The sequence below is a fragment of the Chiloscyllium plagiosum genome, unplaced genomic scaffold (assembly GCF_037043375.1).
Source record: "Chiloscyllium plagiosum isolate Xiang-an unplaced genomic scaffold, Cpla_swu_hap1 HiC_scaffold_10, whole genome shotgun sequence".
Lineage (NCBI taxonomy): Eukaryota > Metazoa > Chordata > Chondrichthyes > Orectolobiformes > Hemiscylliidae > Chiloscyllium > Chiloscyllium plagiosum.
The window spans coordinates 117,007,112-117,032,409 of NW_028270148.1; the positions used below are offsets into that span (position 1 = coordinate 117,007,112).

The 25,298-nt window shown below is 44.8% G+C and overlaps 1 protein-coding gene across 4 annotated transcripts in view; it reads left to right on the forward strand.

Moving 5' to 3' along the window:
- Nucleotides 1-25,298, forward strand: part of sertad2b (SERTA domain containing 2b) — a 47,276-nt gene that overhangs the window by 14,517 nt on the left and 7,461 nt on the right. Inside the window, exon 1 of one of the 4 annotated variants that reach the window (XM_043696695.2) lies at nucleotides 44-197. The exons of the other annotated variants lie outside the window; for them this stretch is intronic. The gene's annotated coding sequence lies outside the window, so the exon portion shown is untranslated. Of the gene's footprint in view, nucleotides 1-43; nucleotides 198-25,298 lie in introns of those variants that run through there. 4 annotated transcript variants of the gene reach the window in all.

Below are 25,298 nucleotides of genomic sequence, written 5' to 3' on the forward strand. Positions count from 1 at the left end.
AGACGGGAGGTTCCAGCCCAGTGTAGTGGGCTGTGTGTGATTGCAGGCGCCTCTGTTAGGGGGAGAGCAGGAGGGCAGCTGCTGTGGGATCGATACTGGGGATCTACTGAGATCCTAGAGAGCCTGTGTGAAGCTGAGGGGAATCGATCATGGAACTGAGGTGGTATTGCACATGACAGAGACTTTAACCAGACTTGGTAAGAGCAATGTTGTATATCCCAGCGGGTCTGACTGGTAAGACTTCGGGCGCATACTTTACAGCAAGTTTTCAAACTGCGGAGGCTGTTGTGTGAAGGATTACGCTGAACTGAAACTGGAATTACATAAAATAACACAAACCGACAAAGTACACACAGTCTTACTGCTGCCAGTGCGTTTCGAGACTAGTCAGTTAACTGCTTGTCAGCAAATATACTTTTAACATTGAAAACTTTCCGTTCCTTAAGCGCCAAAGGCCACTGCTCAACCTCTTTTAAAATACAGTAACCAGCAGCGGTTTGTAAAAGTTGACAAACTGCTGTGTGGGAAGCCCAGGCTGGGAGCTGGGGGAATCTCCAGTTTATCCACAGAATTATCATGATGTGGAGATGCCGGTGTTGGACTGGGGAAGCACTAGCTTTCGGAGCGCTGCTCCTTCAGGTGGTTGTGGAGTACAGTATAAGGCTTATACTTCTCAACCACCTGATGAAGGAGCAGCGCTCCGAAAGCTAGTGCTTCCAGATAAACCTGTTGGACTATAACCTGATGATGTGTGATTTTTAACTTTGTACAGAATTATCAGCACACTTTAAAATTACAAAGTAATTAGCTGAGTTAATCTGATTGTGAAGACTTTAGGTTGGTGTTTTGGTTGCTATAAGTAGAGGGTATTGGTTTTAGACACCAATTACTGTTCCCAAATGCAGCACAGGCAACAAGCAATGTGTTATTCTCTGTTCAGGAGTGTTTTTACGGGGAATAAATGTGGCTCTTCTTTGACTTAGTCTGTGTGAATGGTAATTCCAGTTAGTGATAGGCCCTTTTATACCATTTAGCTAAATGCATAGAATATTAGTATATCAGAAGATGCAGAAATTGGCCATTCACTGTCGATCTGATAATTCGCAACTCCACTTTCTTGCCTTTTCCCTGTAACCCTTGATTCCTTTCCTGATTAAACATCTATATACCTCGGTACTGATTATACTTAAATGACCCAACGTCAACAGCCATCTTGAGATATCTACCCTTTAAGAGGAGAAATTTCTGATCACCTGTGTCTTAAATCTGTGGTCCTTTGCTCTGAGATTATGCCCTCTGATCACAGGGGAAGCTATCTTTTCTGTATCTATCCTCCCAAATCCCCCTAAGAATCTTATGTTGATTATTGAAATGATTCGGTGCCTGTCTTGCTGAAAACCAGCTTTATTTTGCACACTTTTGCATGGAGGTGGTGAACCTTTGGTGTAGTTCCCATTGGAATTGTTTGGGTGTTTTGTACAGTGCAACAGTAAGGCTGCAGAGAAGGTGCACTGAGAGCAAGATCAACATTTAAATTTGAAGTCTGAGAGGTCCATTCAAAGTCTAGTAATAGTGGGAAAGTTCTTGAATCTGTTGGTTCACGTGTTTAAGTTTTTCTATCTTTTGCTTGCTGGAAGAGGATGGAAGAGATTATAACTCTCCCTCTTTATGGGCATTTAAGCGGGCATTGGATAGGTATATGGAGGATAGTGGGTTAGTATAGGTTAGGTGGGCTTGGATCGGCGCAACATCGAGGGCCAAAGGGCCTGTACTGCGCTGTATTCTTCTATGTTCTATGTTCTATGGTGGGAAAGGTCTTTGATGAAGGCTGCTTTTTTAGTATCTATCACAATTTTAAATGAACAGCATTAGTTTATTTCAGATGAATTATTTTGGCGTTGTAATTGGACCTCTTAGATAATGTGTCATGAAATTCTGGAAAAGGTGATGGACAAATAGAGACCAGCTCCTGGTTAAAGCTAAGGAAGAATAAATGTAACAACTGTGTGATATGAATAAAAAATATTCAGACATTTGGTGTAAATAAATTTAACATGGTACTACACTTTGCAAAAGGCTGTCGTGGTTTTGATGAAGTCTGACACCTTTTTAAAGGTCTGTATCTCCCTGTAGTTTTGGTCTTCACAAAAGTTATTTTCCTGCAGGAATCTGGTTTCTTTTCTTTTTTTTGTGAACAGGATATCTAACTCTCCTGTTTTTTTTATTCCTGTTCTTTTTTTATTTTTTTTATTTTTTTTCCCCACACTACCGCCTAACTGCGCCTAAAAAATAAAAAAAAGAACAGGAATAAAAAAAATAAACAGGAGAGTTAGATATCCTAACTGCGGTAGTGCTTATTTTTTCCCCAGCACCCATGTTGTGTGTGTGTAGGTGTGAGACGCAGTGAAAGACACAAGGTGCATGAATCTTTATTCAGTTTCCACCACCAGGAAGATAGGAAAACACTCGAGTGGCCAGTGACAAGCCACAGTGCCCTTCACATCAAAGGGCAATGCTGTGTGATCAAGGAATCTGGTTTCAGCTTTAATGTCCAGAATTGGATTGGCTGCACTGTAATGTTCCCATTAGTAGGAAATTTAGCTTTTGATCTGGTCATTTGATTTTCATAAAAGGCTTCTAATATTCTAACTTTGTAAAGTTTTCAATGAAGTGGTTTTGAAGTAATACGTGTTTGTGTTTAAGGCTGATGTTTAGCACTATTTCACTGAATATTGGTATCAGGGAGAATGATGTTAGCAAAGTGACAATTCAAATCCTATTTTCCAAAACTGTTCAATTGTTTCTGGGGTTTTTTTGTCTCTGTCTTTCGCTCTGTCTGTCAAGCTGTCTCTTTTTTTGTGTCTCTCTCTCGCTCGCTTGCTCTCTCCCTCTCTCTTGCTCTCTCCCTCTCCCTCTCCCTCTCCCTCTCCCTCTCCCTCTCCCTCTCCCTCTTACTCTCTCTCTCGCTCTCTTTCTCTCCCCTGTTTGTCTCAGTATGAAGCAGTGGGTGACAGTTACACCATTAGTTTTTGAAAGAAGCATGAATCTTGAAGTGTAACTGTGTCTTGAGTCTAAAGAACGAGTTGTTTAGAGGGTGGGGAAGGGGTCAGTTGACACACAGGGCCAAGGTCCACTTTAAACGCTGAGTAAGGGCTGTTAGCTCAACAGTATGCAGAAAATTGTGCCAACATTGGGAAAGTAGAAAGTGTAGGGTGGGGTTGTTGGGATTGGTGTAAATTCTGTTTTTGGACTATGTACAATATAGGAAACCAGTTGGATCAGTTTTGAATTGTTCTTGATTGCCTGTCCAAGACAAATTATCATCATGTTTGCGAATGAGCAGAGAACAAAATGATCTTGCAGAGTGTCTATGGGACTGTACCTACACTTAGTTGTGGAACAGTCAGTATTAAACTTGCATATAGACGTACCTCTTCCTTTTCAGCAGAAGCTGATTAAACCCCAAGGTGAAGTACAAATAGTTTACAGTACATTCCTGCTCCCTCCCTCAATAAAGCAAGCCATTGAATTCTTTAATCAAAACTTAACCCCATTCTCCACACTCTACCCTCCATTTTCTAATGTATTAATATACCTTGCAACAACACCGATGGACTTTATATATGGGAGAGTTTTTCTTTTTTCTGTCTTGCGAATTTATCCTGATGAAGGGCTTATGCTCAAAACGTTGACTCTCCTGCTCCTCGGATGCTACCTGACCTGCTGTGCTTTTCCAGCAACACCCTTTTTGACTCTAACCTTTCAGCATCTGTAGTCCTCAGTTTCTTCTTTTGTGAATGTATGCGTCTGCCTGTCTGTTTTGTTCTGGGTTTTTCCATAAATCCATTAGGCTCCGGGGAAAATTTGTGAGGGAGCCTCTGAGGGGACCTGGTCACCCTTGTTTATGCAGAGTGGGCAGGCAGGAGGCTTACACATTCCTACCTCGGATGCCTATCCGTGTGAATGTTTGGAATACAGACTCTGAATTAACTGGCCTCCTGAGAGGTTCAGGATTCCATTTTCTTTATCGCTTTATTAAATAGACTTTTCTCAAACTGTTATTTTCTCTTCACTACATCCTGATGTTAGCCCCTTGAGCATTTCAGATTCTGATTGCTACCGCACTGCTGGCTCTCTGGGCTATAAACTCTGGAATTCCCTCACGAAACCACTCTTACTTTTGTCTATAATCTCTGTCTCCCCCTCCTGTAAAGAGGCTTCTTAAAATTTGCCTTTTAGAATATTTTGATTATCAATTCTAACATCTCGTGCAGCTAAGTGTCATGTAAAGCATGTTGAGGTGTTTTGTCATTTCCAAGGTGCTGTGTAAATGCACGTCACTATTGGCAGCTGCCTGGGTGAAACATTTAGTCCGACTGAGATTCGTGGTTATAGGGACATGTATAATCTCTCTGAACAATATGTTGATTGTCCTGCTGACCACAACAACTAAGAATGGAGACCAGAACTGACCCATTGAAGATTCAGTTCTTTGTCTATGACTGCTGGAGACTTTGTTTTAGAAGTTTTGTTTTTACTTAGTTTGATCTGTGTGAGTAGATTCCAAAGTATTAAAAATGTTGCTTTGTGAATAAGACCATAAGGTGTCGGAGTAGAGGTGGACTATTTGGCTCTTCAAGTCTGCTCTGCCAATCGATGAGATCAGGGCTGATCTGATAATCCTCAACTCCACTTGCCTGCCTTCTCCCCATACCCCTTGATTCCCTCCCTAATCAAAAATCTGTGTCTCAGCCCTGAATATACTTAATGACCCAGCTCTCTACATAAAGAATTGCACAGAATCACTCTGCTCCGAGTGAAGAAATTCCTCTTCGTCTCTGACAAGGATCAGTTGGCTGCCCTCAATCCATACTTTGTCGCTCACTTTGAAATGCTTCTTATTTAGAACAGGATTGTAACTTGGTGGTGAAAATTTCCATAGTGGAAAAAATTGAACTTTTTAATCTTATGTAAATTAGATCCAATTAATACAATTTGCACCTTTTTTGCCTTTGAAGTAAGGTCTAACTTGTTCTTCAAAACTGAATCAATTTGTAACATATTTAAAATGACATTCCAAAACATTTCAAATTGGATGTTGTAGAAAATGTAATGAAATACAATTTTTCTACATTGAGCACATGAGGCCCTGCCTCCACCCAATTGTAATTCTTCTGAAGGTTACTGTACACAATCCATGACAAGCCTTTATAGCCCTTGGAGTTACCCGATCCTCAGTCCCATAGCACTTCAGCAGCAGCTATCCCAAGTTTCAGTGTGTCCTTCCGCACATTTTCCTGGAACTTGGAATGTGCCAGTCTGCACCGTTTGGTCAAGACCAACTTCATGGACTGGAAGACCAACACATTTCAAAGACCAATGATCCCCACCGAGTTAGTGGTCTTCCCGGTGCAGTCAATGTTTACTTCAGTGTGCATCCCGGGAAACAGACCAGAAACAGAGCCTTGTACCAGGGAGTTCCTTGGGATGACCCCGTGGCCCAACATTTCAACTCCCCCTCCCACTCTGCCGAGGACATGGAGGTCCTGGACCTCCTTCACTGCCGCTCCCTCACCACCAGACGCCTGGAGGAAGAACGCCTCATCTTCCGCCTCGGAACATTTCAACCCCAGGGCATCAATGTGGACTTCAACAGTCTCCTCATTTCCCCTTCCTCCATCTCACCCTAGTTCCAACCTTCCAGCTCAGCACTGTCCCCATGACTTGTCTGACCTGCCTAGCTCCTTTTCCACCTATCCACTCCACCCTCTCCTCCCTGACCTATCATCTTCATCCCCTCCCCCACTCACCTATTGTACTCTATGCTACTTTCTCCCCACTCCCACCCTCCTCTAGCTTAACTCTCCACGCTTCAAGCTTTCTGCCTTTTTTCCAGATGAAGGGCTTTTCCCGAAACGTCGATTTTGCTGCTCCTTGGATGCTGCCTGAACTGCTGTGCTCTTCCAGCACCACTAACCCAGAACCTTGACAAAAACTGCTGCATCTCTCTCCCCTCTCACTGCAAAGGCACGTTCCATAAGGAGATGGACAACATTCTCTTCCCCACCATAGTCCCCTCCAGTACAGCAATGTAGAATGGGTCCTTTCACTTCTTTGTGCACTTTATAATCACTGACAAATTTTATTGGTATCTATTCAATATCCAAAAGTTTTGAGGAGGCATTCTGACCTATGCTGTAAAATACCCCAACTCATTATTTCCATAATAGGAAACATGCTCCTGATTTAAAAATTGGACAGAGAAGCATTTGTCAAGTCAGGCTGGCAAAAATGTCCGTCAATAAACTGCATCCACCCTCCACAATCAAAAGGTGTGGGTCCTTTTCCACTTTCAAACTGAATATGTAAATCCAAGTTTTCACTTGCTGCAGGACTGGGCAGTGCTGCAATATGGAGGTAGATGTAAAAGGTCCTGAGCCCCGCAATGCGGTGAGATCTCCTGATGTCCAGAATTATCAACAGGTTATCTGGTTATTAAATTGTTTCCTTTTGTGTAAATTGGCTCCCACCTTTTGTCTCATTAGCCCGTAGTGACTACCTCTGAACAGTAATTCAATCTTTGCAGAGAGCTCCCAGATCTCTCAAGGGCATGTTAGCATAATATGTAAACACAATCTCTCTATCTCTTGTTCGTTCTTTATTTCATTACAGCAATACAGAAGTGTACGCAATCAGACTGAGTAGGTAAAGGATGCCAGTCTGCTCTCTGGAATACAGCATTTGGTAGGTTGCAATTTGGGAGTTATCAGAGGGTTATTACCTTTTTGCAATTCCCTTCTAGATCCCATTATATAGTGCTGGGGAGAGGGGAACGAGTAAGTCTCCACCCCCTCATTTCTGTCAGTGGCAGTGATTGCTCACATGGGAGAGTCGGGGAAATGAAAGAGAATTATCAAACCTTTCATAATTAAATAATGTGAGAAGATGAGAGATTAGGAGGAACTCCTTTATGCAGAGGATTAGTGGGAACGAATCTGTAAGGGGCTACTCAAGAAAATTTAATAAATATTTCAAATTAAGGCAGATGTAAGGTTTAAGGGGAGAGTGCATGTCACTGGGCTCATTTTTACATCTAGAACAATAGTTGAGACAGATGATGGTTGATGGCTGCTTTATGAACCTATTTCATTCTTGGGTGACACTTAGTAAATATGTATTTACAGCCTTTAAGGGCTTGGTGGCTTAATGGGAGTATCTGTACCTTCGAATCAGGAGGCCTGGGTTCAAGTCCCACCTGTTTTAAAGGTGTGGTAACTCTGAAGCGTTTGATGAGAAAATATCTCTCTTTCCAGCTTTTGGATTGCCTACTTTCCAGCAGTATAGTACATTTTATAGGAACTCCGAGCCAATTTGTACACAGCAAGCTCTCACAGGTAATATTGTGATAATGACCAGACCATCTGTTTTAGCCGAGGTATAGATCTCCAGTCAGAATACTGGGAAGATCTTCCTCAAATAGAGATCTTCCCAAGAATATGAGTATGCAGATGGGGTCCCAGTTTAAGTCTCATCTGAAAGACAGCAGCATTGACAGTGCTGCACTGGAGAGACAGCCTGGATCAGTCTGCTCAAACCCTGGTGCAGGGCTTGACCCTAGAACCTTGTGGTTCAAAGGTGAGCACGCTACCGGGTGAGGCACACTGAGTCTTCTCCTCACATTAGTCCTGAAGTGATCCTAGAAGAGTGGTCACTCAGATATCAGTGTGTCTGAGCTCTGTGAGCAACTAACTATTAAACATGGTGTTAGTGACAGGGTCATATTAGAGTAAAACTGTGCAAGCAGGGCATGGAACTTACATTCATGAAAATATGATGAAACTATCTTCATAGAAGTCTGAGTACTGACCCCAGTTGAACAAAACATGCAAGTGGACTGAGTGGTAGAACGGTTTGATTTGCTGTATTCTTTCTTTGATGAATTATCTTGGGACTGTTTTTCATCTGTTGTTGCTCTGCCTCTTGTAGTAAGGGGTAGCAGGTGCAGAACTCAAAAAATGTAAACAGCTGAAGCAGTTAATGGCGACTCAAACCTGTAAAGAGCAAGTATCTTTCCAGGCAGTGTGGGAACTGAACCCATGCTCTCAGCATCACACTGCATTACAAGCCAGCTGCCCAGCCAACTGAGCTAACCGATGCCCCACTGTAAAGTTTATTGACATCTGCTTCAACATCTGTCTCACTTTTGAAAATGAAACCAAACCGAGAAACCTCGCACATAGTCAGCTTCTGAATATACTTTTTCTGATGTCGCAGTGTTGGTTCAGGTAAATGTCCACCAACTGTTTACTTGTTGTGATGTTTGCCTGCCCTCAGCTTCTTGCTTTGTAACTTTGGATATTTATTACCACTTCCCTCAAATTAGTTAATTATCGCTATTTGAAATGAAGGTCAAAGCGAGGAGGGTGTTTGGGAAGAAACTGACCAATTGTTCGAAATGATTCATTTCATTCTCAAACCTACAGATACACATGCACACACAGACTGGATACAAACCATGTCTGCCAGCTGAAAGTCTTCTTTGACAGTTGAGCTCACTCTTTGGTCATGTTCCCTGAAGACAAAGTATCAATCACACGAGATGTGAGGGTGTGCCGAAAGACCTTAGTTTGTCATTTTAATTGCTATTTAATGACAGCCTCTGATGTTATTGAGGTCTGAGGAGTAAATCTTTTTCTTTGCATATTGTTATTAACCCCTGTCATTTATGGTCATAGAATAGTTGATTGTACTTGTTAAAGTATTGTGTTCCCATTGATCACTGAGATGACAGTGGTGCATCCCAAGCCAGCTGGTGGCTAAACAACACACTGTCACTGAGGTAAATGTCTTTATTGTACAGCTGAGCCCCATTGACCAGTATCATTGTTTGACTCTGGTGGAGGATTTGTAGCATCTGTGGAGAGCACAAAGGTGTCTGCCTCACTTCTGTAGACTGATGTTCATTCAGGTGGATCAGGAATGGGGTTCACCACCAGGCAAAACAAATTCTGATTTTAGATTCACTCTCTGTCTATATTTTTGTCCATCTGGATTTGAATATTTCTGAATGTGTGAAAGGAAAAGCATAGGAGAAAGTGAGGACTGCAGATGCTGGAGATCAAAGCTGAAAATGTGTTGCTGGAAAAGCTCAGCAGGTCAGGCAGCATCCAGGGAGCGGGAGAATTGACATTTCTGGCATGAGCCCTTCTTCAGGAATGAGGAAAGTGTGCCAAGCAGACTAAGATAAAAGGTAGGGGGGAGGGATTTGGGGGAGGGGCGTTGGAAATGCGATAGATGGAAGGAGGTTAAGGTGAGGGTGATATGGTGAGGGTGATAGGCCGGAGTGGGGGTGGGGGCGGAGAGGTCAGGAAGAAGATTGTAGGTTAGGAAGGTGGTGCTGAGTTTGAGGGTTGGGACTGAGACAAGGTGGGGGGAGGGGAAATGAGGAAACTGGAGAAGTCTGAGCTCATCCCTTGTGGTTGGAGGGTTCCTAGGCAGAAGATGAGGCGCTCTTCCTCCAGCCGTCGTGTTGCTATGGTCTGACGATGGAGGAGTCCAAGGACCTGCATGTCCTTGGTGGAGTGGGAGGGGGAGTTGAAGTGTTGAAGGAAAAACATAGCAAAGATAACTGTTACACCCTTTACAGATGGGGGTGGGGTAGGGATCAAGAGAATGGTATCAGAACCACAGAGACACTTTGCATCTGTCGTCACAGAAGAAGATTCAGAAAATCTCCCAGATGTTCAAGGCAACCAAGGGATTTGTGAAATTGAACTAATGAAAATCAGATTTTATAAAGAAATGATACTTGAATAATTAAAATTTGGAGATGCCGGTGTTGGACTGTGGTGTACAAAGTTAAAAATCACACAACACCAGGTTATAGTCCAATAGGTTTAATTGGAAGCACTAGCTTTTGGAGTACCACTCTTTCATCTGAAGGAGCAGCGCTCCGAAAACTACTGCTTCCAATTAAACCTATTGGACTATAACCTGGTGTTGTGTGATTTTTAACTGAGTAATTAAGTGTATTAAGGGTTGGAACATTTCCTGGACCAGATAACTCTCCATGATGGAGCGTTAAAGGAGGTAGGTGTGGAGACAGTGGATGTATTGATGATTATCCTTCGTCAATCTATAGATTCAAAAAAGGTGGTTGCTGCCTGGGAGGCACCGAATGTAAGCCCTTTTTTTGAAGAAGGGTGGAAACTAACTTTGTGGTTTGTCAGTAATTGGGAAGGTGTTTAGAATCTCTTATAAAGGACATTTAAAAAACAGTGGCAAAGTTGGGCAGTGACCATAGATTTATGCAAGAAATAGTGTTTGGCAAGTTTAGAGTCATGGTGTTCCCAACCCCTTCGAAACTTAAATAAAATTAGAATGCAGGGGGCTGAAAGATTATACTAATACGGATTAAGAATTCTTTAATAGAAAGCAGAGAGTAAGAATAAATGGACCATTCTCGAGTATCGCAAGGCTCAGTGTTCAAGGTTCAAGCTGTTCACAATCTGTATGAACGCTTTGGATGTGTAATATTTCCACATGTACTGATGATACTAGTGAGTGGGGACACATGTTGAGAAGGGTTCAAGGAAGTTTCAAGAACATTTAGGCTCAGTGAATGGGCTATAATATGGTCAATGGAATGTAATATGAATAAATATGAAGTTATTCACTTTGGTAGGAGAACAGGCAGAATGTTTCTTAGATGGTAAGAGATTGAGATGCATGGGAGCCCAAAGGGACCACCATGTTCTTGTCCATGAGTCACTAAAGGTGAGCATGCAGGTGCAGCAAGCAATTAGAAAGACAAACAGTAATTTGGCAGTGATTTCAGGGGGATTTAAGTACAGAAATTAAGATAGATAATGTGGTGCTGGAAAAGCACAACAGGTCAGGCAGCACCCGGGGAGCAGGAGAATCCATGTTTCAAGCATAACTCCTTCATCAGGATTCAGGAATCGTCGATTCTCCTGCTCCTCGGATGCTACCTGACATGTTGTGCTTTTCCAGCACCACACACTTGACTCTGATCTCCAGCATCTGCAGTCCTTATTCTCTACACAGACATAAAGATGTCTTGTTGCAATAACATAGAATCTTGGTGAGGCTGCACCTGGAATATTGTGTGCAGTTTTCATCTCCATATCTAAAGAATATACTTACCATACAGGAAGTGTAACCAGTCCTCACTAGTTAAGTCTCTGAGATGGTGGGGTTTTGTCTTTGAGGAGAGATTGAGGAATGAAATCCTCAGCTGTTATAGGTTTCCTGTTTAAAAGAAAGATCAGTCCTTTAGTTCATCATCTGCACATAATGTTTGCTGTCGACCCCATTAATGTTAATATGATCTGTCTAAATTTGACTTGATCTTGAGATTCTCATCTTTACATCTGGGTGTACTTTTTGTTAACAATTTACATGGCTTTGACTTGCCATGCTTTAAGGCTTTGGTTTAAGGTCCTACATAGTTTTCCATGGTGTATTAAAACAAGTCCAGAGGGAAAAATCATAATTTGAATACAAGCAGTTTCCACAGAAACTGTGAACAGGGCACACTATGTTTCACTGGAAATAGTTTTGAGTCTGTGTCTCAGGGGAGTGTTGGAAGAGCTGCCTCCCATTTCACAGAAACAGATTGTGTTTGAAGTGGGAGTTGCTTCAGTTTTCAGAATATGATCTAAACAGGGCTTTTTTGCCAGTCTATCTTTGGTGCTAAATTAAGAATGGATTCGTGAAATGGAAGAGAGATACAGTTTCTTCCATAATCTGTGAATAATCTGTCATTGAGCCCTGTACATGACCCAGTCCTCCATCTCCCAGACTCGGGGGTCACTCAGTCTTATTGAGTGGGGGAACACTGTTCTTGAAAAGGTGGTCAGTTTCTGTTAAATAAACTCTGCAGAATAGGAGATAAGGGTGCAATACTGAAAATTACTTTCTGCATTAATGTTTAGTTTCGTATTTTGCAATAGCAACTTGACCTTTTATAGATTTATAGAGATGTACAGCTTGGAAACAGACCCTTCATTCCAACTGGTCCATGATGATCAGATATCCTAAATCAATCTAGTCCCATTTGCCCTTTGGTGAGTGTCCCAGGAACAGTGTTGTAGATATCAGTCTGTTTCCTGGGACAGTTTGTTTACCATCCACACTGCTATTGTCTTCAATATCCAGCAGAATTTATTTCTCTCTGTGGGTGATGAGTGATTTGCCCAGTATAGTTGGAATCACTTTCTACTAAATTTTCCTCCGACATCCTGTTGTTTGTGGAAATGTGCGTTTTTAATATTGCAGGTTGCTGCATTCTGGGTTTAGGATTGGGGCCTGTGATGGGGGTTAGGGGCAGAGCCTGGGATAGGGGTTAGGGGCGGGGCCTGGAATGGGGGGTTAGGGCCGGGGCCTGGGATGGGGGTTAGGGCCGGGGCCTGGGATGGGGGTTAGGGCCGGGGCCTGGGATGGGGGTTAGGGGCAGGGCCTGGGATGGGGGGTTAGGGGCGGGGCTGGGATGGGGGGTTAGGGGCGGGGCTGGGATGGGGGGTTAGGGGCGGGGCCTGCGGTGGGGGGTTAGGGGCGGGGCCTGCGGTGGGGGGTTAGGGGTGGGGCCTGCGAGGGGGTTAGGGGTGGGGCCTGCGAGGGGGTTAGGGGTGGGGCCTGCGATGGGGGTTAGGGGCGGGGCCTGCGATGGGGGTTAGGGGCGGGGCCTGCGATGGGCTTTAGGGGCGGGGAATGTATTAGGGTTTGGGTTGGGGAGGGTATGTCCAAGTTGATGCACTTTTTTCAAATAACTCAGGATTTTGATTAGAACAATTACCTCAATTTGCAAAATAAAAACCTCTTTAACCAATTTGCAGTGAGATTTCAGAGCAAGAATGTGTTTTATTCAAAGTGAAACTGCTGTGGGGAACAGTGTTTCTGCCAATCAAGGACTGATATCCTGACACATGGACCCTGCTTCTGCCAAGCTGTAGGGAGGGAGGGGCAAACAGCTGGCTTGTGCTAATGGAGAGTAATCCCAGTGTGAACAACGGGAGGGTAAACTGCAGTGATAAGGCCTGGCACTGGCATCATGAAAACAGAGAGTAGGATAAGATTGTTGAGAAAGTAGAAAGGAGGCACTTTGGGAAATGTAGCCAGTCTTCAGCTCCCGGCATGTCAGTCACCTGCTGTAGTTTAACATTACCCACCATTCACCTACATTGTGGATTGCATATCCAAATATTGCAGAGTCTTGTCACACCTGAACCTGATGTACAAGGACATGGGCGGCACGGTGGCACAGTGGTTAGCACTGCTGCCTCACAGCGCCAGAGACCCGGGTTCAATTCCCGCCTCAGGCGACTGACTGTGTGGAGTTTGCACGTTCTCCCTGTGTCTGCGTGGGTTTCCTCCGGGTGCTCCGGTTTCCTCCCACAGTCCAAAGATGTGCAGGTCAGGTGAATTGGCCATGCTAAATTGCCCGTAGTGTTAGGTAAGGGGTAAATGTAGGGGTATGGGTGGGTTACGCTTCGGCGGGTCGGTGTGGACTTGTTGGGCCGAAGGGCCTGTTTCCACACTGTAATGTAATCTAATCTAAAGACATCTCGATAAGAGTCTTCACTCGTGAATTGAAAGGGATATTTTGATGCTCATTTCAAATGCAGCAAAATCCAATTATCCAGACCACCTCAGCTGGTGTGTCAGAGTCCAGATGCTGCTGAAAGAGCCCATTTGCTCCTCTAAACTGCTCCACAGTTAGCCGAGGATAATCTGTGTCTGGATCCTGTGTAACCATTACTGTCTCTGCACCAAAATGCTTCATCAAGGTTCACACTGGGAATTCTTGTCCAGTCCAGCCTCTGCATCATCTTCATTCCAGACTTCCACTCTGAACCTTCATGTGACATCACCCTGAATGGTTTCACAGTAGTGTTACAAAAATTATATAATAGTATGACAACATGTCAGTTAAGGAGATTATGGGGTCAGATGACCTAAGGTTTGTTGCAGTTTAAGGATCATCTCAAAGGAGGAAGGTATGATGAAGAGATTGTGGGACGGAACAATTGCCCCATTGGGAATGGTCCTGAGGCCTGAATCAGGAGCCTGGAGATCTTGGAGGGTTTGGAGGCTGGAGGTGATTAGAGATGGGAAAGGGTGAGCCCATGGAGAAATCTCAGCACAAGGATGAGAATTTTCAAGTGCAGTCGTTGCTTGACCAGGACCCAGTCAGTGAATACAAGGGGTGAGAGGAGTAATGGGACTTGGCAACACACAGTCAGCAGAGCTTTTGATTAACTGAATAGTTGAGACACAGGTAAGGGTTTCAATAAGGTGCACCATGTTAGGCTATTGGATAAGATCGGGAACATATTCAACGCATAGAGCATTGACTAACTCAAGAGACCAAGAATTGAGCTATGGGAGTTTTTCCAGGATGGCAGTCAGAGTGCCGCTGGGATCAGTGCTAAGGCCACAATTATTTACACTGCTTAATGACTTGGATAAGGAAAGGGAATGTAATCAAGTTTGGGAAAGCTTATGTTGAGGATGACACCAGATCTGCATAGGGATATAGACCGGTTAAAGTATGCAAAACCTGGCAGCTGGGAAATTGTGAGGTTCTCCATTTTGGCAGGAAGAATAGAGGAGTAGAATAGTATTGAAATGGGGAAAGCCCTGCAGAAAGCTGCAGGACTGATCGATCTGGGGGTCTTTGTGCATGGATCTCAAAAAGCTAGCATCCAGTTTCAGTGGATAATAGGGAAGATAATGGAACGTTGGCCTTTATTTCAAATGGAATGGAATATAAAAATGGAGAAGTCTTGCTAAAATGATACACAGCAGTAGTTAGAACAGTTTTTGTCCCTTTATCTGAGAAAGATTTGCCATTGGACATAGTCCAGAGAAGGTTCACTTGGTTGAACCTGGGTACCGAGGGACTGTCTTATGAGGAGAGATTGAGTAGATTGAGCCTGCACTTGGTGTTAGGAGAATGAGAGGAGACCTGATTGAAACGTACAAGAGTTTTCAGGGATTTAATACGATAGATGCAGTGAGGTTGTTTTCCCTTGTGGGAGAGTCTAGGACCAGAGGGCTCCATCTCAGTTTAGAGTTGTCCATTTCGAAGCTGAGGAGGATTCTCTTCTGAGAGTAGTGAATCTGTGGAATTCTTTACTACACAGGCTGTCCAGGCTGGGTCACCAAATAGATTCCAGGCTGAGCTAGACACATGTTTAATCAGGAAGGGAATCAAGGATTATGGGGAGAAGGCAGGCAAATGGAGTTGAGGATGATCAGATCAGCCCTGATCTCATTGATTACCGGAGTGGACTCGATGGGCTGAATGGCCTGCCTGTGCTCCTATAGTAAGGTCTTCTAAATTGAGACAGAGTGAAGGTGAACAATGTTGCTCGGGTGAACAGTTGAAGAAATGTTACACCTTTTACACATTAGCAAATACAATCTGACACAGTTCATCTCAAAAACCAGTTTGTCTGAGTTCAGACCCTCACAACAAGGTTAAATGAATTGATGATCCAGTGACTATAGTGTAAACTGTCCAGTGTAGATTAGCATTTAACTGCAATGTTTGAGTATGGTTATGTGCTAAAGGAAACTGCAAATGGAAATTGAGCTTTGTTGAAAAAAAACTTTGAACAAAAGACTTGAACGGAGTTGCTGAATATAAGTTTTCAGTTTCTGGTTTTTATTATCCTCTGTGTAAACTGACCAAGGTAAAGTTTGTCATATTGCAGATCAATGACCTTTCAATGCAGTAACCTCTGTGACTCTCAGATAAAGCCACTTGCTGCTTTCTTTTTGGAAAGGCTTCCAATCGTTTTCAGTCATTTCCTTGAAGCTGCTTCTAACATAGAGCAGGGCAGCTGCAGCTATACTGAGGGGGCAGCTGAGTTTATAGTTCAGGCTATCACCAACTGGGGTGTTACCCCCAGTGGGAAGGAGATGGGCAGAAAGTTGGGGGGGGGGGTCAGTCTTTGACTGTCCTGGTTGATGGTTTTGATGGGCTACCAGCAGTAGATTAGGGTAGTTCCAGCATATCATAAGGTGATTGGAGGAAAGTTTAGGGGAGATGTCAGAGGCTGGTTCTTTACACAGAGTGGTGGGTGTATGGAATGCACTGCCAGCTGTGGTAGTAGAGTCAGAGACATTGGGGACATTTAAGGGACAATTAGGGACAATTCACTCAAGTCCTTTAGTGATGGAAATCTGTCATCCCTACCTGGTCTGACCTATGTGTGACTCCAGACCCACAGCAACATGGTTGACTCTCAGCTATTCTTGAAATGGCCAAGCAAGCCTCTCAGTTCAGAGGGCAGTTAGCAATGACCTCGCTAGAGATGCCAAAATCTCATGAAAGAACAAAATAAAATTCTCCCTGAATTCGCAATGGGTTGTTTGGGGACTGCTTTGTGTTGATGGCTGTTTGTGTCCAAATGGAAACACTTTCCTTACAACTTCCCTCCCAGTCTCGATGGGGTCTGGAGGATGAGTAATTCCTCCTGGGATCAACACAGAGGAGTGGTTTGCTCACATCAGGACCAGGCTGGATTGGGTTTTATTTATACACTCGAGAGGCACGGGGTTGGGGGGGGGCAGTGTGCTGCATCTCCCAGGGGGCGTCCATGACCCAGGAGCCAGTGTGGCTGGGCTTTTTAATGTCATGAACGCAGGCTGCAGACTGACTCCTCCTCCCCAGAGCAGCGTGGCTCAGCGCCCAGTCATTCCGCTGTGAGAGGGGTGTGGGAGGGGTGTGGGGTGTGTGTGAGTGTGAATAAGCATAAAAATATGCAGGGCGGGGTGGCTCTGAGCTCACTCTCTCATCCTGAGTCAGTCAGTCACTGAAGGACTAGGTCAGAGAGGGAGGGAGTCAGACTGAGGGAGGGACTGGGTCAGGGAGGGAGGGAGGGAGTGGGTGACTGTGTCCAGGAAGGGAGGGAGGTTGCAGCGTGCTCTGGGGGACACTGTACAGTAAGGTCAGTGTGATCACTGGGTTGGTGCGACTGGAAGCAGCAGTGGGGTTAGATCCAGGAGCTGCCGAATTTCCACCCAGCCCAGTGTGCTCACTCCGTTCCCTTCCCTCCCATCGCTGCAGCTCCAGCCGGGTGGATGGTGCCGGGGAATTCTGGCGGAAATGCGGGTGGCTGTGTTGACACATTTTAAAAGAACAATTGGAGCGCTCAGTTTAGAACAGCTCCAGGAAGCTGTCTGCAAAACTTTACAACCAAACCTGGTCAGTCGGTCAGGTAGCTGGTTAATCGATTTGATTGCTTTGTATACAGGAACCCAATTTTCACTACCATTATAAGCTGCAGTTTTGGAAGGTCTTGTGAAGTGGTAGTGTCCTTACCTGTGGGCCTGGAGACCCAGCTACTCCAGAGCTTCACTGACTGGGTCACCTCCCCACTGTGTAAGGGTGAACAGGTTGATTAGAATTTATCTACAAGCAGTAAGTTTTCTTTTTTAAAAAACCTCCAGGACACTGATACATAATGTTTATGTTGCTGCCAGAAGTGTTCAGAAAGTTTCTGCTTTCAGTATTTTCTGTACAGTTACCACCTGACTGTTCCACCGATTTCTTCAGATGAAGTTAAAAATAGTTTGCAATGACAGAAATTGTGATAGGAACAAATTACTGCAGATGCTGGAATCTGTACTGACAACAACCAACGCTGGGGATCACAGCGGGTCAGTCAGTATCCATGGGGGGAGAGCAAGGTAACGTGATTCAAAGCTGGGCTATCTTGGATTGGTGAAACCTCTGATTTTCCTGTATATTTGAAACAAACATTGATTGAACAATGATGTCAGTTTTATTAGGCACTGATGATAAAATTGCTGTATTCACGATTATTAGATTATTATTATAATATAGAAGATTTGAATATCATCTGGTGTTGTCACATTCCTACTAATGCCTATTGCAGGAAATGTAGCACCTTCTATTGTGCACAGCAAGCTCCCACACTAACCATGTGATAGTGGCCCAGCCAATTTGTGTGTTTCTGATTTGAGGAATAAATATTAATGAGGACACTGGGGAAAATTCTGCTGCTCTTCTTTAAAATAGTATCCAGGTATCTTTAACCTCACTTAAACATTTCATCTAAAGAAATCAGTGAAATGGCTGGGAGTGATTGTATGAAATTTTAGAAGAATTTTAAATGTTCTGAATGCAGTTAATTTAAACTTCAGGGTGCGCCATAACTGTCAGAAGGTATCAGTTTCCTGGGCCTTTTTAAACAATTGATATTTTCTAATATTCCCCTCCCACTGTGCCTTTATAATCTAACTGGAACAACAGCACCTCAGATGATGCAGCACTGCCAGTGGACTGCACTCGAGTGTCTGCCTTGATTCTCTCACTCCAATCAGGAGTGGGATTTGAGGCATTGACCTGGACCAGGAGGTTAGACTGATTCCCTTTGAGCCAGACTGGTACACTTTAATGGAGATTGCGTTTATAATGACTGATAAGCTGGCCCTTTTCTGTTTGCAGAATGTCACACTTCTCCGATATAATAAACTTTTGTGTGTATTTTCTTTAGTGGTTATTTGGTTCATGATGTTTTCTGTTCAACCCTTATCCCTTGTGGACATCACTATAAATTAATTTGCGCCCTGTATAGAACACAGAAGATGAAGGGATTTGGTCCATTTTATTTCCTGTTTTTCTGTCTGTGAGAATAATGCAATGCCATTGGCTGTCTAACCTGCATGATGCAATGACTGTTGAGGCACTCCTGGAGATCCCCTTGACTTTCCCTCTGATTCAAACTCAACAGTAAAGGGGGAATTCACAGCACAGCGATCACTAGCTGCTTTATGTTGTAAGCTGCTTTATCAATAACTCATTCTGCAATCCATTATGTTGGCCTCAGATTGACATGGGGAAGCACTCTGTTATTGTCCAGGACAGCTACTTCCTCTGAGGTGAGGTGTCAACTTTGAACACCAGAACACTTTTCTCAAAATGCCTGTAAAATGTTGCCGGTTGGATCATTTTTCAGCTGAATGTAATTTGCATAATCACAAGTGAATTCTGTCATGAACTGAAATGGGCCATTCGGCCCATCGAGTCTGCCATCTAATGTAATCACAGCTGATTTGATAATCCTCAATTTTAAAAAAACCACATTGCTGGAGAAACTCAGCTGATCTGACAGTGTTTGTGGAGAGAGAGAGTTAATATATCAAGTCTGATTTGACTCTTCAGAACTGAAGGGGACTGGAAAAGTGTTTTTTTATTTTATGCTGTTAATCGAGTGGAGGGTGGAGTGAATGGAACAGATAGTGAGTGCATCCAGAACAAAAGACAAGGGAATGATAATGATGGTAAAGGAGCGATGAGGATGTAGAACAGGTGTAAATGTTAGCTGGATTGTGGAAATCAATAATAGGCCGGCCAGTATGTGTGGCAGTTACAATAAAAATGGAGGACTGTAGTCCTGCTTGAAGTTGTTGACCCCATTGTTGAGGGGTAGAAGCTGTGAAGTGCTTGGGCAGAAACTGAGCTGGTTGTTCCTTCAGCACGTGCTGAGCTTCACTGGAGCAATTCCAGGATGGAAATGTGAGCAAGGGAGCTTGGGGTGGGTGGGTTTGAAATAGCAAGCAACTGAGGGAGGTCTGGGTCATTCCTATAGACAGAGCAGAGGGGTTTCACAGTGTGTGTTAGGTCTCACTAATATAAAGGAAACCTCATTGCTCACAATGTTCCCTGTAGCCTGCTGGGCAGCTGCTCCAAGGTTCTGCTCGTGCTGAGCATGCACAGAACATTGTAAACCAGATTGGAAGAAGTGCAGGTAAAATGCTGCTTCACCTGGAGAGTTCCTTTGGGATATGGGAGAGGGAGGAGGTGAATGGGCAAGTGTTACACCTTCTGTCACTACATGGGAAGGTGCTGTGGCTGTGTGAGGAAGTGTTAGGCATGATAGAAGAGTAGACCTCTATCCTTAATTCCACTTTCCTGCTGTTGTCCCATAATCCTCAACTCTCTTCCTGAATAAAAAATTTATCTCTTTCAACCTTCAATGTACTTAATGACCCAGCCTCGACAACTCTCTGCAGTAAAGAATTCCACAGAGTCACTTCACTCTAAGAAATTCCTCCTCTTTCCTCTGAAATTAGTGGCCCCTTACTCTGAGATGATACCCTCTGGTCCTGACTCTCACACAAGGAGAAACAACCTCTCTGTATCTATGACTCCACAGCCACCTGATGATGGAGCGGTACTCCAAAAGCTAGTGCTTCCAATTAAACCTGTTGGACTATCACCTGGTGTTGTGTGATTTTTAACTTTGTCCACCCCAGTCCAACACCAGCTCCTCCACATCATTTCAACGTCTATCCTATCAGTCAAGCACCTTGAGTAACATCTATTTCAATAATGTCTCCTTTCATTTCTCTAATGCCAATTGTTTCTACTTTGATCCTTTTTTCCATGAACAACTATTTGATGTTACCTGAATATAGCTGAAAAAGAGTTTAATCAGCAAAAAAAATCCTCCCAGTAGGATCGGTGTGCTTAGTCTCTCCAGCTCTGAGCCAGCATAAAATGCAGTATTCTGAGCTGTTGACTATTCCATTCATGTTCAGCAGTCCTTTCCGCTAAAATTAGATCACACACTCGCTCATGGACAAATAGTTAGAAAGGTGCTGCTTTGTCCCTCTGTATCTAACATTACAGGCACAGGGTGTGAAAGGGCAGGTCTGAAACAGGGCAAGCAGCAATGTTAGCCTGGGGTACTGGTCAAATGTACAACAAGGAACCTACCAAATAAAACAGGCACATCGACAGACAGTTCGCATCATTGTCACATCCTAGTAATATGACTGATCCAGTGTAACCACCTCTCTCTAAGAAACATGTGCAATGTGGGAGTGCTCCATTTTAATCTGGGATCGATGAGGTCTAAAGATCTCGCTCGTTCTGTTTCCAATTCAGTTTCATTTTTTTCCGTTATTGAATCCCAGAAATCTTTTTACCGGTCATTATTATTCTTAGATTACTTACAGTGTGGAAACAGCCCCTTCGGCCCAACAAGTCCACACCGACCCTCCGAAGCGCAACCCACCCAGACCCATTCCCCTACATTTACCCCTTCACATTCTGGGACAATTTAGCGTGGCCAATTCACCTGACCACATTTTTGGACTGTGGGAGGAAACCGGAGCACCCGCAGGAAACCCATACAGCTATGGGGAGAATGTGCAAACACCACACAGTCGCCCAAGGCTGGAATTGAACCCGGGGTCCCTGGTGCTGTGAGATAGCAGTGCTAACCACTGAGCCATTGTGCTGCCCACTGAGCCACCGTGCTGCCCACTCTTGGTCTTGGTGTTCTTTCTTGGTCTTGCCGCCGAACTGGTCCTCACCCTTAACAATTTCTCCTTCGAATCCTCCCACTTCCTCCAGACCAAAGGGGTAGCCATGGGCACACGTATGGGCCCCAGCTATGCCTGTCCCTTTGTTGGCTACGTAGAGCAGTTGATCTTCCGTAATTACACCGGCACCACTCCCCACCTCTTCCTCCGCTACATTGATGACTGCATTGGCGCCACCTCGTGCTCCCGCGAGGAGGTTGAGCAATTCATCAACTTCGAGAGAAAGTGAGGGCACATTCCACCCTGGCCTTAAATTTACCTGGACCATCTCTGACACCCCCCTCCCCTTCCTGGACCTCTCCATCTCCATTAATGACGTCTGACTTGACACCGACATTTTTTACAAACCCACCTACTCCCACAGCTACCTGGATTACACCTCTTCCCACCCTATCTCTTGCAAAAATGCCATCCCATATTCCCAATTCCTCCGCCTCTGCCGTATCTGCTCCCAGGAGGACCAGTTCCACCACAGAACACACCAGATGGCCTCCTTCTTTAGAGACCGCAATTTCCCTTCCCACGTGGTTAAAGATGCCCTCCAACGTATCTCGTCCACATCCCGCAAGTCCGCCCTCAGACCCCACCCCTCCAACTGTAACAAGGACAGAACACCCCTGGTGCTCACCTTCCACCCTACCAACCTTCGCATAAACCACATCATCCGCCGACATTTCCGCCACCTCCAAACAGACCCCACCACCAGGGATATATTTCCCTCTCCACCCCTTTCCGCCTTCCGCAAAGACCGTTCCCTCCGTGACTACCTGGTCAGGTCTACGCCCCCCTACCACCCACCCTCCCATCCTGGCACCTTCCCCTGCCACCGCAGGAACTGTAAAACCTGCGCCCACACCTCCTCTCTCACCTCCATCCAAGGCCCTAAAGGAGCCTTCCACATCCATCAAAGTTTTACCTGCACATCCACTAATATCATTTATTGTATCTGTTGCTCCCGAAGCGGTCTCCTCTACACTGGGGAGACTGGGCGCCTCCTAGCAGAGCGCTTTAGGGAACATCTCCGAGACACCCACACCAATCAACCACACCGCCCCGAGGCCCAACATTTCAACTCCCCCTCCCACTCTGCCGAGGACATGGAGGTCCTGGGCCTCCTTCACCGCCGCTCCCTCACCACCAGACGCCTGGAGGAAGAACGCCTCATTTTCCGCCTCGGAACACTTCAACCCCAGGGCATCAATGTGGACTTCAACAGTTTCCTCATTTCCCCTTCCTCCACCTCACCCTAGTTCCAACCTTCCAGCTCAGCACTGTCCCTATGACTTGTCCTACCTGCCTATCTTCTTTTCCACCTATCCACTCCCCCCTCCCCCCGCCCCCGACCTATCACCTTCCTCCCCTCCCCCACTCACCTACTGTACTCTGTGCTACTCTCTCCCCACCCCCACCCTCCTCTAGCTTATCTCTCCACCCTTCAGGCTCTCTGCCTTTATTCCTGATGAAGGGCTTTTGCCCGAAACATTGATTTTACTGCTCCTCGGATGCTGCCTGAACTGCTGTGCTCTTCCAGCACCACTAATACAGAATCCAGTTTCTCAATGCTAACTGATCGAAACCGAGCTTTGCTATCTCCCTGACCTCTCTGAAATCTTACCCTCCCACCCCATACCCCCCACCCCTTCCATTGGCTGAAGTTGAATAGTTCTTCTCAAAGATGGCCTTTCACTGTAAATGGTCACATATTGTCTGAAAGTGTCCCTTCACCCAGGAACGTATATGTATGATGTATATTTAACAAAAGACCAGCAAGGGAAGGCCCCCTGGAGTGGAGGGCACAACAATTCATCAGCTATTGAAAAGATCCATGATGTGGAGGTGCTTTCCAAATAAAGCTGATGGACTAAAACCTGGTGTTGTCTGATTTTTAACTTTATTGAAAATAGAACACAGAAGGATAACAGTTTTTTCTGAAACAAGAAATCGCAAGTAAACTAAACAGTGATTCTGAAAATGTTATTTTGAAAGGCACACGCTGTGGGTTAATGGAACTGAGTGGGTGAGTTGGAATCTCCCCATGTTCACTGTCTCTGTAACCTAATTGTTACTGATGAACAGGGTTAATCCTGTCTCTCTCAAAGCACTGACCAGAGTCGTCTGTTTCAGTAAGACCTGTGGTCAGTTACGAGAACCTGTACATTCTGATCTCAAAGGAGAGAGATTGCTCACATATTCACCAGTTGTGAAAGTGAAGGCTGTTGACTTTCATGTGACTGTGGCACAGTGGGTAGTGTCCCTGCCTCTCAATCAGAAGCTCCAGGTTCAAGATACACTCCAGGATTTAATGACCCATGAAGGTACTTTCATAACCAGGCCAAACAGGTTGATTATATTGGATGGAAAGTCCTTCTCTTTAAACTACAGTAGGCCCATAGTGTCTTGGGAAGAATCTGTTTCTTGGCAATGAAGACCATGGGGTAGCCCCAGTGGAACAGCCAGCCCATGTTTAAAAACCTCTATGTGCACATTCCTGTCAAAGGCTGTACTCCCATCCTCATTGATTTAAGTGATCTCTAATAGAACTGCTGTTCTTAAATTACACACAGGACACTATCTGCTTCCCCTCTCCCTGATTCCACATCTGCAACAAACACATCATCCCTTTAACAATCAGCACAAAGTCTTTTTAACCCCTTCTTCAGTGGGAAACAATTGGTATTTGAATAATTTCTGTAATCTTCCCATAACCTGGGATGTGGTGTCACTGACAGGGCAGCATTTATTCCCCGTCCCTAGTTACCCCTTGAGAAGGTGGGGGTGAGCTGCCTTCCTGAACCAACGCAGCCCATGTGCCGGTTTTAAACCAGTTTCTACCCGACTGTTGTTAGAATACTGAATGGACTCTCAAACTCTTTACACGTACCTGTGTTTTAGTTTTTGCCGCTGTTTACCTGTTATTTACCTATCTACGCTACTTAACTCTGTGAGCTGCCTGTATCGCTCGCAAGACAAAGCTTTTTCACTGTGCCTCGGTACACATGACAATAAATTAAATTAAATTCTAATGTGGTGTAGGTAGACCCACAAAGTCCTTAGGGAGGGATTTCCAGGATTTTGACCCAGTGAAAGTGAAGGAACAGAGATATATTTCCAAGTCAGGATGGGAAGTGGCTTGGAGATGGTGATGTTCCCATGTATCTGCTGCCCTTGTACTTCTGGTTGGAAGTGGTTGTGGGTTTGGAAGGTGCTGACTGAGGATCTTTGGTGAATTTCTGCAGTGCATCTTGTAGACAGCACACACTGCTGCTACTGGGCGTCGGTGGTGGAGGGAGGGGATGTTGAAGGTGGTGGATTGGATACTGAGTCCTGAAAGTGAAGCACATACACACAATCTCTTTTCCCATCGTGGATCTGTGCATTTGCCTCTAACTAGAGTATCCCCTGTGAGAATCTTACTTTGCAAATGTTGGTGTCAGTTTTGATGCTGCCTGTGGCCAGGATAGGCCACGACAATAACAGTAAAACCCTTACAGCATTTCCAGGGTTGAACATGTCCGCCGCTCAAACTCAAGACAATTTCCCGTTGTACTCACATTGTCCTGCAGCAGCTGATGGAGTCAGTATTTTGGGGAACATCACCTTCCACTTCTTTCCTGCTGCCCCTATTTCACGGCTGTGGGAATCCTGTAATTCTCTGCTGGTGTGTTCACTTCCCAAATCCTGACCGTTTTCTCTGACTCGTGCCTGTGCAGTTTCTCTGAGATCACCTTGAGCCAGCCATGCTTGCTGTTCTCTCCCTTTATAGATTGGTCAGCAATAGCCCTTGGGTTGCTGCTGTGTGTTTCACTGAGCTGCACTCTCGCACACGGCCAGCTGGAGGCGCAATGATTTCCCTCCAGGTGTATGTTTCTCGGGGAGAGGGGGCAGTTCAAGGGGTAACAGTGACCTCGTGG